At 44.4% G+C, this 14,477-nt stretch overlaps 2 long non-coding RNA genes across 2 annotated transcripts; both read left to right on the top strand.

Moving 5' to 3' along the window:
- Nucleotides 1–698: 698 nt before the first annotated feature.
- LOC129783222 (uncharacterized) lies at nucleotides 699–6,873 on the top strand. The gene is made up of 4 exons (XR_008745166.1): nucleotides 699–1,020; nucleotides 2,443–2,735; nucleotides 4,832–4,963; nucleotides 6,719–6,873. It is a non-coding gene; the product is annotated as an uncharacterized LOC129783222 (long non-coding RNA).
- A 191-nt stretch (nucleotides 6,874–7,064) lies between these two features.
- LOC129783223 (uncharacterized) lies at nucleotides 7,065–9,392 on the top strand. The gene is made up of 2 exons (XR_008745167.1): nucleotides 7,065–7,225; nucleotides 8,452–9,392. It is a non-coding gene; the product is annotated as an uncharacterized LOC129783223 (long non-coding RNA).
- Nucleotides 9,393–14,477: the final 5,085 nt, after the last annotated feature.

Here is a 14,477-nt window from a genome sequence, read left to right as displayed (position 1 = left end):
TTAAATGAGACCAGGCACTTGGAATGCAAACTGCAGAGATGTTCCACTTACAAGCAAAGCATTTGACGGTTTCACTTTTTTTAAAAAACTGAACAGGCAGTATAAATAAAGGAAGCAAGCTGAACTGTAAAAAAAATAAAATAAAAATCAGTGAAGCTATCAAGGAACTATGTGTACCCTCTAGAACAGGGGTCCTGAAACTTTTTAAACAGGGGGGTGGTGTGCAGATGAAGTGGCAGGCAGTCATCTGCAGTTGCTTGGTTCCCTTCCCCGCCCCCCCCCCCCCCCCCCCCCAACCCCTGGCAGGGGCAGGGGGGGTCTGTAAATACCGGGGGCCGGACTGAGGACCCTGGGGGGCTGTATCTGGCCCGCGGGCCGTAGTTTGAGGACTCCTGCTCTAGAAATTCAGCTAGCTAACATACCAGTGGGTGAGATTTGTGCATTTTTCTTGGTGGAAAAATATTTCTGCCCTGTGAGCCCTGAGGATGGCTCTGATAGCAGGGAGAGGCAGTTTCTATCACTGTGCAGAAGGGTGAAGCTTCTGCTTTCCTGGCTGGGTTTGGTAGTGCTGTCAATGGTGATTTTGTGGCTCTACCAGATCAGTCATTTGAAATGTTGCCGCTTGTTATGTATAATTGGTGGCTCTGGTCTGGTGGGAAGCTAGATCTGCCCTTCATGCTGTGTGAGGCCATCAAGACCATGTGTCAGACTGGTTATGCCTTTACTGGTGGCTATAGAAAATCAGAGGGCAAGTGCTGCTCCTCACATTCACTCTTTCCACCTTTTTGCAGGCTCCGTGAGAGAGCACCTAGATGTGTTTGAAGCATCTGGGAATGAAGCAGACATGGCTTTGCCACCTCCATCAGGACCTCGGAAGGGGAAAATAGTAAGAGAAGCTACCAAAGCCCCAGCAGAATTGGGACAGGGGAGATGGGAGCTCCCAATAGGGTTGGACATTTGGGAATTGTGTGCCAGACAAGTACAGAATAAATGCTACATGTGAAGCAAAGACACCGTAAGGTGAGGAGTGTGTGAAGGGCATGTTTGTATGAGAAAGAGCAGTCTGAAGGCACAAAAGGAAAATTGGTTGAACACAAGGATAAAATAAATGAAAACATAAAGCAAAAGCAAGAAAACAAAAGTAGTAGGTAATGTTTATTTGGAGGGGAGTGTGTGTGTGTGTAAATCCCAAGCCTTAGGAATAGCCTGCAATTTCTAAAAAAAAACCACCCCCAAAAAGGGCAGGCCGGGGGGGGAGAAAAAAAGAGACTGGTCTAGGAGAAACATGTAAGAACAGGGAAAGAACCTGGAAAGGGCATGAGGTTTAACGAAACATTTGAGTTGCCACTAGCAGCAGGGATGTCCACTGTTAGCCTGTACAAATGTGTGATCTAGTAGTGACACGGCCTCTCCTCTTTCTCCTCTCGGTCCCTGTGCTCCCCTAATACATCTGCCTAGTCTGGGCTCTGGTCCTGCCCCATCGCCAGGGTGTTTGTGCTGTGGCCAGGCTGAAGGGTCCTTGGGTTCTATTGTGCTTGTGGCGGTTCGCTGCAGTACAAATAATGGATATAAGCTAATCATTAATGTAAGCTATGTTGTCGTAGGGAGGCTGAGTGGGAGAGAAAATTCACTTACAAAGTAAAGGTTTTCAAAGAAAATATTTACCAAAGAGCTTTCTCTGTTGATGTGTTCTGTACCTTGGAAATGGAGACTGACTGTTAAAGAAAACCTCAAGTAAAACAAGAATAAAAGAAAAATAACTGAGAGGTTACTGTGCCATGTGCACACTACTGCCAAACAAAGAACTTCAGACTTGATGACAGAGCTGTATATAAGCTTGCATGATGAAATCTGAAGCTGGATAAACGCAGCTTGGTTTTCATTTATAGTTTAGTGCCTGTAATCTGTCCAGCATCATAAAGATCTTAAAGCTGAGCCAAGTTTTAGGAGACCTTGGGTGAGTTATAGTTTCTGATGGAAACCATGCAAAAAAAGATGGGCTTTCATGCCAAAGCAGACAAAAGTTAGGGTTTTGACTGTGTTATGCTTCAAGTTTCAGAATTAAAGTCTAAGCTCAAAGTGAAATAAAACCGGGACACTTCTGGCCAACAAAAGAAAAAGTTAACTGGAGCTGCTGCTTGCTTGCTGCTTTGTTTTGGGGTTTGTTTCTTTTTTTGTTGTTTTTTTTTTTTGTTGTGACAATCTGTAGTCTGCCTTTGTGGTTTTTTTTTGTACTTCCCACATTGTCAGAAATGAAAATGGAATACAGATTCTGTTCTGCCTTTTATTTTCTTGTTGACAAACATCTGGAGACTCTGCTTCTGTAATAACTAAGCCTTAGCAAGTAGGTCTTGCTCTGCAGTGTCTCTTGGGAGTGGTTATGTTACTGCTGGCTCTGCTCTAGAGGAGGAAGACAGCTCAACTTGTGTTTTCCCGTTGCAGGTGTTGTCCTGGAGAAGGCCATGCATAAGTGCATTCTGAAGCCGTTGAAGAGCCATATTGAAGCGATGTTGAAAGAGTTTCATACTGCAGATGGTTTTTGGAAACAACTGAAGGAAAACCTTCAGGTGGTGCGGCAGAGGAATCCTCAGGAACTGGGCGTGTTTGTTCCAACACCAGACTACGTGGATGTTGAAAGTCTGTGACCACGCAGAAAATGTATTCGCCTGAAAAGAAAGTCATGCTGCTGCTGAGAGTTTGCAAATTGATTTATACTGTTATGGAGAATAACTCAGGTATGGTGCTTCTTGTGGTTCAAGGTCATTGTTTTTCTAAATCTGGGGTTGTGTTTTGGTGGAGGAGATGAGACCACCTGATTCTGCAGCTTAGTCTCCTTCTCCTGGAGCTCTTGTAGCATCTCCTTGCCCTTTTGAGAGGGATTCTTCCTCTCTGCTTCCTTCCTGATCTCTCTGCATCTGGCAGCACATCTTACACATTCAGTGTGAAGCAGAGTTGTGAAGCAGCTTAAAAAAAAACCCCAACCACCAGCTTTGCTTGAGTGTAGGCATTTGAATTTGGCTGTCAGAAAGGCTGTCCTGTAAGCCTAGAATTTGACACTGGTTCTAAATTAGTATTTTCCTGGAAATCGTAATAAAGGATGCACCCAGTATCTAGCTGTAGTAATTCAGCAGTGTGTATGCAATATGACAATTACAAGGGCTCTGTGTTAATGGCTGGAGGAAAGCAGCCCCTGATCCAGTGTTTTGGGTTTGCTGTGCCTCTGAATGTTCTCATTTGGACAATTTCTTTGTGTTTTTGCAAGAGAAATAACAACTATTTTTATGCTGTAGCAGGAGTCCCAAAGTGACTTGAAACCTAGATGGTGAAATGGAACCACAGACCAGTTAAGACCTGCTTGATTAGTCAGTGGCACAGTTAAAACGCTGTGCTGGACAGTATGAATTCATAGGTGCAGCTCTGTTGCCTGACATCTTATCATACGCTGCTGTGGTAGGTCACGAGCTAAGGTGAAGCAATGCTGGTGGTAGTGGAAGATATTTTTTCTCTAAGAAAGTATAAGCTGCTGCAGGTGGTTGGCAGTTTTCTTTCGAGCGCTGAATCTGCAGCTGGGCTCTGTGCCGATCAGGATGCTTGCTTTCTTTTGAGATTTGAGGTGAATGGTGAAAGCTTGAGGCTGTAAAAGACCCCCAAGCACTTTGGCAAGATTTGGGCAGGAGCTTAGACCTGGTTTATTTCTGTGCAAAATCCTGCATTTTAAAATGGATATAGGAATCTTTGCCCAAAGTGATGTAAACTTTGTTTTTTTCTCCATACTGTATTATCACATTGAGTAAGGTATTCCCAACATGCAAAAGAAAAGTACTGAGAGGCTTCTGGTGAACTATTGTACTGAGGGGCTTGGGCTAAGATGCAGCAAATGCTCCTTGGGGTTGTCTTGCTTTGTCGTGTAAAGTTTTAAAACGTGGCGTCGAGCCAGCACCTGTTTCCAGTACCTGCTTTGTCCTGTAATCTCAGCCAGATAACAGTGCAATACCTGGAGGGTACGTCTTAGCTGGTCTGACTTTCAATATCAGCCCTTCAATCCTCTGGAGTTTCGCCATAGTTTAAACTGGCTCCCAATCTTGATGTTTCAAGTGACCATCACACCGCTTCTGCAATGAGCACAGTTTGGCCAGCCCCAGAGATCTAGCCACATAGCGTTTTCTAAAGAGAAAGTTTAAATGCGATAAAAGTAAGAGGAACACATACAGACCTAGGTACAGCAGAGCCTCTGTGTGTTGCGTGCTGTTGTTACTGATGATGCTTCACCAGCTAGTTGGGAGTTACGTGAGGCTTTGCTCACTGGTGTTTTTAACCATGATCCATCAAGGAAATGTGCAGAGTTTTCATGTAAAATCTAATAGGCTTTTATATGCAGGCTTCTCTGCTGGGTTTCGGACTCAGGAACTGGTCCTTGTGGCTGGATCCTTCCAGAAAGGGGACGTCATCCGTGCATGTATAAAGAAAATGCCCATTGATTTTCTCTTAGGCACTGACAGAAGTGCAGGTGGAGGTCAGGCCAGACTGGCATGGCTGCCTCTTGTGAGTTCACCAGTTGAGCTGACACCAAGGTGAGCCCAGTCTTTAAATTCCCTTACGTGCCTCAAGGTCTGCATCATCCAATTTGTGCTCGTTAGAAGTACAGGATGAAGCTGGACGCTGCCCACCAAGTGGCAGATGCTGTTCTCTTTGCTGCACATCTGTAACGAGAGGCTCTAGAGTAATACAAACCTGGTCAGTAAAGGCAGCAAAATAACGCTTTCCTTTCAAACACCGAAACTGGTTAAAGGGTGTGATTTGTCTATCGCTGCCTGTGTTCTCTTTGACCCAGGGAGGCTGTATGGAGCTGATGACTTCTTGCCTGTGTTGACATACGTGCTAGTCCAGGGTGATACGCTGGAGCTGGATACTGAAACTGAATACATGGTGGAATTGCTGGATCCATCTTTGCTGCATGGAGAAGGTAATCAACTTCTATTAGAACTGAGTGGAGGGCTGGGGAAGGGGGATTCTTCCTCACCTCGTTTGAGTAGAAACCCTTTTGACGGAGTCATGTAGTCGGTGATGTCGGTAGTGTAACAAGAGAACCTCGTAATTATTTCCACCTTAAAATAAGAGAAGGCTGGTTAGCTTGCAGAGTTACAGCCCCAAGTGACCTGGGAATCTACCGATGTATATACTGCCTTAGGAGGGAGTATGTTGTTTTCCGCCAAGAAGGAGGAGGCGTCCTGACTTAGCAAGCAAACACAGGCTGTGCAGGTGCCAGCTGTGGTTATCCTCCTGTGCCTGAAAATGTCCCGAGAGTCTGTATGGGTCTGCAGCGTTCAACTGAGTGGTGAGACCTGGAGTGGGACCCGGGTTAGGTGCTTTGTAAAAACTTCTGGGGGAATTCTCTGCCCCTCTGGGAAAGTGCTTTTGAGAATGTTGCCCCCCTTAATGATCCTGGTTTATGCCCGATACTTGCTTCTCACAGAGTATTTTTATGAGGCCTAGGAATATGTTTCTTAAGGCACTCTTGAACAATGGCTGAAGTCTGCTAGAGGCAAGGAAATCTCCCTCCTTTGTTTTCACGGTGGTGGTCTTAACAAAGAGGTATTCTGCCAGCCCTTGGTAGGCCCCAGAATCTATCAGTTTATGAGGAAGTTTCAAAGGTTCTTGTGACCAAGCTCAGCTGTGAGTTAAGTATATGTGTATATGTCCCATTTCTGCCATCTCTTGGGTTGCTGAAATTGCTGTATCCTTCTACATGCCGATACGCATGACAGAATTGTGTTGGGTTTCCTCCGGTTCAATACTAGTCTGTTCCCTGCTTTGTGTGCAGAGTGCATCGTTCGGGAATCCTAGGACAGAAAATACTTGAGATGTGAAGCTGGAGATCATTAACACACTTGAAAGGCAGAAATATTTACTGGGCTGTTAAGTCGTGTCGTTTTTAATGTAGCAAAAGTTGTTCATCTATTGGCTGGCCCTGTCTGTGCACTAGTTAAACTGTACGGTGCAGGAAAAATTGTTTAGTGCTTTGGGGTTGTGTGGTTCAAATGTAAATGTATTTTCCAGTTTGTCTGGTGGGTCTTGCGTGTCTTCCACGTATTGACCTCGTCACAGAGCTGAAAGCGAGAGGATGCTGTCGGTAATACAGAAAGCACTACTGTGAGCATAGACTGCATCTCTGAATGACTCCACAAATAGACCGTGCTGCCTCTTGATTGAACGCTCCCACTCAAATAGTTTACTTAAAGAGCAAGAGAAATAAATGATACCCTGTCTTTTTGTTTCTCCTGGTTGCTGAGGACTGTTGCCTCCTGCTGAGAGTCCTTTTCCTTTGTGACCTGCAGCTCCTTTTGTACATCGGCAACTCTGTTGTGGCTGTACTTTGTTCTCCACTCATGTAATAAAGGTGAAGTCTGGAGAGCCGTACACGCTGCCTCCCGAACTAGTTGGACGTAGTGTTGGACATAGGTGAACAAACACAGCCTGCCTTTTAAAAACAAAAGCAAAACCTTTGGGATGCTTCCAGGTACAAATCACACGCTCGGTCATTGCTTCGTTGCCGCTAAGGGAGTCACTTTTAAGTTCCTGAACAGTGGTAGATGGTCTTTTATGTCGTTTAAACAGCTGTGTTTGTTTGATACCCGCTTGAAGCTCAGGAAGAAAACAAATCGCTGCTTGGAAACTGTTTGGAAGAAAACTCATGTTCCACCTTTGTAAAAACACTCAGGAGTAAAGGAGCGACACTGGTCCTTTAAATAACCGGCCACCCCCAGCGCTAGCGGACCCAGGGATGGATACTGTTGCACCACTTTGATAATATGGAGCCCAGGCAACCACTGCATGCCTCTTAGCAGCTGAGAACACACTGTCCAGTATTTTGCAGGCAAGTAAGCTGTTTTTCTTTACGTATAAATATTTTGGCCATAGAATGCAGTGACTTTCGTGTATGTGTGCGTCTCTTTATTAAAAAAAAAAAACAGAAATCGTTTGTACTTTTGACTGTGACCCGTTGGAACTGGCGTGGTGTTTGTGACCACTCTGAATTGTTCTTCCCCTGCTGTCCTTCACAGGAGGCTATTCCTTGGCAAGTGCTTATGGAGCACTTTTGCTGATCAAGAACTTCCAGGAAGACCAGGCTGCCCAGCTGCTGAGTTCAGAAGCTAGAGATACTCTCCAGCAATGGCACAAGAGGAGGACAACTAACAGAACAATGCCTTCAGTTGATGATTTTCAGGTAGAGCTTTAGGCTGAAGAGAAAAAAAGCCCAGGGGATGGTTGTTTTGTTGGAAATCTCCATTTGAGAAGTATGATTCATAATGATTTCCTTGGGGCCACGAGTGGTGTGAAGCAGTGCTGAGAAGATGGCTGGCAAATTTGCCTCTGTTTCAAAGTCTTTCCACTTCATAACAGAGTGTGGTTATGATGGTATAAAGGAAACACTAAATAATGGAGCTTTCCCACTGTCCTTTGTATTTAAGTCGTGCGGAGTGAGGACAGACCAAATTGTATTTTAGATTCAGCTGCTTTGTACGCTTTGCTGTTAAAAAGAACAAACCCAGATTTCCAGTGGTATAAATCATCCCAACTCCCCAGTAGCGATTGGTGGCTTACCGTGGGTAATAGAGAGGAGACTTGGCAGAAAAGCTTGCCTACAATTTGAAAGTTTAAGCAAGGAGTAGAGTTCTATACTGTGGATGTCTTCATGTTTGTAGTTTGTTTTGTGTTTTTTTTTTTCTCCCCCCTCCCATTTCTTACTGCTCTTTCAGAGTAGGGCAGTAACTCCAACTGAAGAATAACAAAACAGTCGGGATTACTTTATCTTTTAAAACCAAGCCTGCATGCCTTTCATATAGGAAAAGATTGTTACATAGATAGGCGTACTGTTGTCTGTCCAGATGCATCAGTTTGCGAACTGAAGCAAGGAGGATGTTGGAATCGAGAAGAAAGGATTTACTCCTTTGTGTCCTGTTGTTTACAGTTCATACCACAGTGCAACGTTGCTGGAGAGGCTAACGACAACCGTCAATAAGTTATGATGTAGCTAAGAGCTTGATAAATGAAGGTACGGGGTCATCAGGAGGTAATTAAACCTTTCACTTGAGGCTCCTTCTGCTTTATCAGTGTCCGTGCAAACAGCCACGGCACATCACTGAACAGGAAGGAGCTGGGAAAAGCAGCAGTCTCCCACAATTTGCCTCTCTTAGGAAGAGGAGAGCTGATGAACAAAAATTCCAAACTGTGGCGAGTGCACAAAGCTAGTCCATCTTACTGGGATCCATTTTATATTCTGCTTACCTGTAGTTAGGTGTCACATTCAAGTAGCTTGAGTCTTTGTTCTTTCTAGCAAAATATTACGCTTAATAGGAAAATTAATCACCTTTGTATTTCTGCTGGATGACTAAATGACAGAAGATTTTTTTCAGCAGGATCTTGTATTCAGTTTCACCTTCTCTTCCTCAGCAACTGAACTTCAGCCAAGCTGCCTGTACAGCTGGATGCCGTGCTGCATGCTGGAAGATGCAGGGGAGCACGGGAAGAGCTGGCACCAGGTGTGTCCAGGGCTGCTCCTTTGTTGACTCTTTGAAAGAGAGCCTCAAATCAGTAAGGTCGCTCCACTTCCAGGCTAGGCTTGGCACAAATTCAAGCACTTTGCTGCCTGCCCAGAATGCCAGTTTTCCATCTCCTTTCTCCACATCTGCAGTCCTGAAACGAAGCACCTTCCCTACAAGGAATGTGTAACAGCTTCAGCTCAACTCATCTTTCCCACATTGAACCAGGATGTGGTCGCTACATGTCTGTGGTGCTGTCTCACAGCCTTACCACCAGCTCTTGGGTCCTGGAAAGGCCTTCATCCTCCCTCCCTCAAAAGGATGGAAAAGCAAAAAATCCGGTATTTTGATGATGATGAAATACAACTTGCTGATACTGCATAAAGAATCTTGATACTTACTATATGAGTTACAGGCATTTGCACAAACCTCAGCCTCTCCTTGAAGCAATCCTGTCCATCTAGAAGCATCGAAAAACAGGTCTTCTGTGTGTTAGCTACGTTAGAAATTGAAACTGTAGTGTGCTTTGCCTTATTTAGAGCTGATTTGATTTTTTTTATTTATTTTTTCTTCACACCGGCTAACAAAAATGGATTAGTTCTGCTCAGTCCTAATGGTTTAAAAGCTGTTGCAAAGTTCCAGTGTTTCAGTCTGCAAGCTATCAAAAGTTTATTAAAAACCCAGAGTGCTCTTTGGAACTGAAGTCATATGAGCATTCTTCTCAGTCTTAGCTTTTAACAGCTTGTTCTTAGGAAACGTGAATTTTTGCCATTGTGATTTAGCATGCTTAATTTATTCAGCGTACAAAAATAAGTATCAGCTCAGTAAATAAACAGGTCTTTCTTACTGTCATTTTTTCCATCTCCTTTCATTTTACTGCTTTTAGTTTCTAATTGCAGTTAGTTTTTTGCAAAAAAGCACGTGATGGCAGGCTGCTTTGCTCATGTGTCCAAAAGTGTTTTGTGGTTGGGTGTGGTTTTTTCCAGTTGCTTTTTATTTTACTTTTTAAATACTTTTTGAAAGGTAGAACTGTGTTTCCTTGTAGGGCTTGTTTAGAATTAATCTATGTTATCAGTTGTGCACATGTGTGAATTTCAGCAGAGAAAAAAGATCCAGCTTTTGCCTCGTGATCATACGGATTTACTTTAATGTTGCAGAGTAAATTTTCTTTCTGCCTCCCTCTAAGCCTGTTAGATGAAATTTGGTTACATCAGGCTCAGACACTAAGTTGCCATCGGTTAATGTGATGAAAATGTCCTGCATGAAAATGGATTGCCTTTTGCGTGCTGCAGCATAAAGAGTGTGAATGGTTTATCGTGCAGCAACCTGTGGATCAACACCCTTGTGTGTTGCTGGCAGAGGGTTGGGTTTTTTTCTTTTTCCTTATGATTGCGTGAAGCTTCTCTTCAATAGTATTGACCAGCAGTTGCAGCATCATCTCTTGGGCATGCTGCCTCTTGCGGCGCAGTTCCTTAACAACCGAAAAAGAAAGAGACTCCCATCGTGGTCCTCCTGCCCGACCCTGAGTGTACAAGACCGGAGCAACTATAGTCACTACAGGTAAGGCTGTAAGATGGCAGAGCTCTCTGCAAGTTACGCTGACGGAGTTTCTTTGGGTATATACTTGGATACATGTGCCAGCTGAAAAGGTATTGTTTGCTTTCCTGCTCAGTAAGCACAGGTCACTTGGGTGGTCATGGACACTTGTCATTTACTGAGGAAGTTTCCACTCGTTGGATGGAAAGGGAAACGGTTCAGAGGCACTGTTTAGGGTTTGGGGTTTTTTTGTTTGCTGTAAAACCTGGAGTTTTAGCATTTTGTTCTGTGTTGTCTGTTAGAGAAAAAGTATTTTGAATTAGGAAATGTAAAGTGCTGAAGCAGCTAAAGTGGCAGAACCACGCCTTGTCCCTAGTGTAGCCCTAATCCAAGGCTGGTTTAAAGCCCAGCCCAGTTAATCAGTGGGAGAACAGAAACAACAGATGATCAACTTGTGTACACAGGTGTTTTTGGAAAAATTTGTCTACTGGAATAGTAATTGCTTGTTCAAAGACTTAAGTGTGCTTGAAGGAGGGTGTGAGTTAAAGCAGGCAGAAAGAAGATCAAGATCTGAGGAGCAGCCTGGAACTGAGGAGATAAATCACCTGGGACAGTCAGGTGATGGATTTGCAGAACTGACAGGACCAAAGGAAACTCCTAAAAACTTCAGACGTTGACTAACGGTTTGAGAAGCATATCTAAGCCGTGCTGTATCCCTTTGCTCTCTGCCACTCGCTGGGGGGGCAGCCCGGCTCTGAGTTGTGACTAAAGCAAGCCCAGTGGTACCCGCATCTGTTTAAATTTCTCCTGGAACAACAGCAATCGCTGGGGCTTATCCGTAGGACCTCACCGCCCACTGCCCCCCCCTGCACCTTGTGCCGTGGGTTCCCCACGCTGCTGCTGCTCCCTCCTGGTGGGCCGGGGGCACAGGTAGAAAGAACCACCCAACTGTAAAGCTGTCAGATGCAAAGGATTTAGCCACTCGAACCATGCGGGTGCTTTTTAGTACGGAGGCAGCGGGTAATAGTGGCTGGGCTGCGAGTGGGCAGAGGGCAGAGCGAAGGGCACCCCGCAGCCGCAGCGAGCACTCCCGGGCTCCGGTGGCGTAAACTGAGCTGAGACCCCGGCCAGTGCTCGCCCGGCCAGTGCTCAGCACGGGGCGCTGCTGCCACCTGGCGGCCAAAAATGGGGTACTGCAGCCGCGCGCTTGGAGCGCTTGGTTAGGGTTAGGCGCCGGGGTCGGGTTTAGGGTCAGACGTTGGGCGTGGTTAGGGTCGGGGTTGGGGGTGGTCAGTGGTGCTTTAAGGAACTCTCTCCTCATCAAACTATTTTCACAAAATGTCTCCTCCAAATCACCTTCCCTACAAGTGCCCTGTATAGCTGTGTGACCAGTCTAAGTGGATCAGTACTCTAACCCTAGAGGAATTAAATGTCGGGGAGAAGTGAAGGAAGTTTTATCTGGGAGACAAGGACTAATTCTAAACTAGCTGCTCCATTCTTCTAAATCATGAGTAACTTCACATGCAGGGAACGCGTTTTCTGTTCTCTCTCTGACTTGGTATAGTGGTTACACTGTAAACAGTCACCTGGCCTACAGCTCAGAGACCTTTGTACGCTGCTGCACATACTGCACAGCAAGAATCACCCTGCAACTGCCCTGGGAGGCTGGCTGTGCACCAAGTGACCATTTTGCTTTGTGATGTGCTGTCAAAGGACATGGCACTGGAAAACCTATGAGATGGTAGGAGGACTGATGCGCCGCTCTTCCTTACTGGTTGAAGTTCAGCTGTCTTGGGGTTATGTAGATCAGAATCAACCTTGAGATCTGTACAAGAAGTTTAAAGGGCACAATCTGATTTCCCTTAAAACGAACAGCAAATTTTTACTGACTTGACACTTCAGTGTTCTAGTCCTCCACAACAGAGCAAGAGATTGCCCTTCTCTGCAAAGGTTTTGGGAAACAACAAGTTTAGCTACACTCAAGTGATGTCTCTATAATGTAAAAAAAACATTTACAGAAATCACTAATGGAATAAGGCTTTAAGTATCAAAGCTGCTGTTATAGTAACTGTTCTCTCTGACCATTCTAAGGCAAGAGCTGCCACCTTTGGAGTCCCAGTTGCTGGACAGCTTCCCTGTACTTCTCCCTGCATTTACTATACTTCTTTGTGCATCCTGCAATTAAAAATGCATCCTTCTCTATTCCTCTGTCCTCAGAGGTTATTTATTGCTAATTCATACCTGTTGTGAAAGACTTGAGATACCAGAGATGTAATGCAGAAGAAAGCCTCCACCAGGTTCTCTCTTTTCCCTTAAAGCCTTTGTTTGTGCTACTCCACTCTGCACCACTGCTCAGAAAAACTCAGTGTATCAAAAGATGGTGAAACGACAGTCACGTATTAATCTAAAGCTTGGCTGTGTCCCAACACTTGTGTATATACTCTGTGCTACTCCACTTCCCTAACTTCCCGCCTGCCTTCCCTCCTACAATCGTAGTAACAAAAAGATACACTGAAAAACTGGTTATCCAAGAATCTGGGTATGGTTGGAATCTATTGCTGGGTTAAAACAATTAAAAAATCGTGACCGTTGGAAAGATGATAACATTAGGCATGCCATCCCAACATCAAACAGTGCCACAGACAAATAAGCCATGGGTCTCTCCCTTAATTCACATGCATATACAAATGTGGACAAACAGCACTTTTTTTAGGATAGGCAGATGAACCTTGTTAGCTAATCCTTTGGAAGTAGTGTTTCAGAAGAGTCTAGTGCAATCAAGGTGTCACTGCTTTTAATACATGCTAGAAAGATCAAATTAAACACTAGGTAGAACCTGCCTTGACCAATTTAGGGGGTGCTAAAGTACACACCACCTGAGCTGGCTTACAGCTGTCAAACACATTAATTAGAGCTGACATGTTCAAAAGTCTTTAAATCGTTCACTGGGCATCTCTGCAGACAGGTTTTGTATTGTTCTTATTCTGCTCTTCTAGAAATTGATGTAGTGTAGTCACTGCCCTACTAATGGTGGGATGAGCATGCATCACCTCTTCACTAGTATAACTGCACCCCAGGAGAGATCTGTGCAAATGCCACTAGGAATGTTTCTGAACAATTACTGTTACAGCAATGTGAAACTATGTACAGATAGGCCCTAGTCAGAGCTGTGTCTGTACTGCAGTTTCAGATATGACTGCAAGTGCCCGTCTGCCATAGTTCAATGTTCCTAAATTAACACCGGTACTCTGAGAAGACATCACATAGGAGCTCCATCAACGTGGACCTATGTTTGTGTAGGGAATTCTCACTGAAGTTTGTGCTGCTGTGCTTTCTCTGTGATTGTTTCATGGACTACCTAGATCAACGCCGGTACAGGCAGGCAACTGTAACTTCAGCGTCACTGTGACCAGAACTCTTACATGGTCTCTTCTACCATGTACATCGTATTTGGACACAACATACTCAAAGGCATACCTACAAACAGTCACAGGCACAAGCAGAGCCTCCAGTGAACTCAAGGAGACAAATGCACATGAACAACTTTGCACTCACTCCTCACTCACACCTCCTCCATGACTAAGAATAAATGCTGGGTCAGGACCACATGAAGGCTTATCTTGTCTGAATTTGTTTTTCTTTTCTTTTAAATCTTACATTCCTAAAAAAGAGACTCAATGAAGTAAACTTGTTGCCGTGACTACACTGCAACAGAGTGCTTAAATCAAACAAAAACTTAGATGAGATTAAGAAAAGAATAACAAAAAGTAAATAAAGGGAATTTCAAAAAAAATATGTAAGCAGGCATTTACACGTTTGAATCTTCTCATGGGGATTTGAGTTCCTTGGAAGATGAGCAACTTTTCTGCTCCTTCCTTTGCATTGCTTCATAGCAAATGCAGCATGCTTGTGGACAAGAGAAGCTGCCTGCTGCAACTAGTTAGCACCAACTTTTATTTGTTTGTCAGACTTCCAAACCTGAACTTTTCTACATGTGAAGTCAGGCATTCCCATTTCTATTTCTGCCTATTTTGCGTCACTGTGTGACGGCAGCAATTCACCTAGTGACTCCAAACTCAGGTTCTTCACTCATGAAACAGAGAGAAAACATCTCTGTAAAGCAGAGCGGGGAAGTACTGCTCTTCAGGTGCTCACACTCTTCATTCATTTCCATCTCATACTATAGATTTCTATAGCTCTGTTTCTCTCAAGTTCAATAGCTCAGTCACTGAGCAAACCCAAGTGATTATGAGCCACAATGCACCACAAGCAGCAAATGCAGAAATGTCAGAGCATGCAGTTTGTGCATAATTTTCATGCCTGATGCCTAAAATTGTTCATCTAAACTCTTTGGAAAATACTTAGAAATAACTATTTTGTTCACAGCAGGAGAAAAAGATT

Source organism: Falco peregrinus, chromosome W (assembly GCF_023634155.1).
Source record: "Falco peregrinus isolate bFalPer1 chromosome W, bFalPer1.pri, whole genome shotgun sequence".
Lineage (NCBI taxonomy): Eukaryota > Metazoa > Chordata > Aves > Falconiformes > Falconidae > Falco > Falco peregrinus.
The sequence above is the reverse complement of the archived record's forward strand: the minus strand, read 5'-3'. Positions and strand labels throughout refer to the sequence as shown.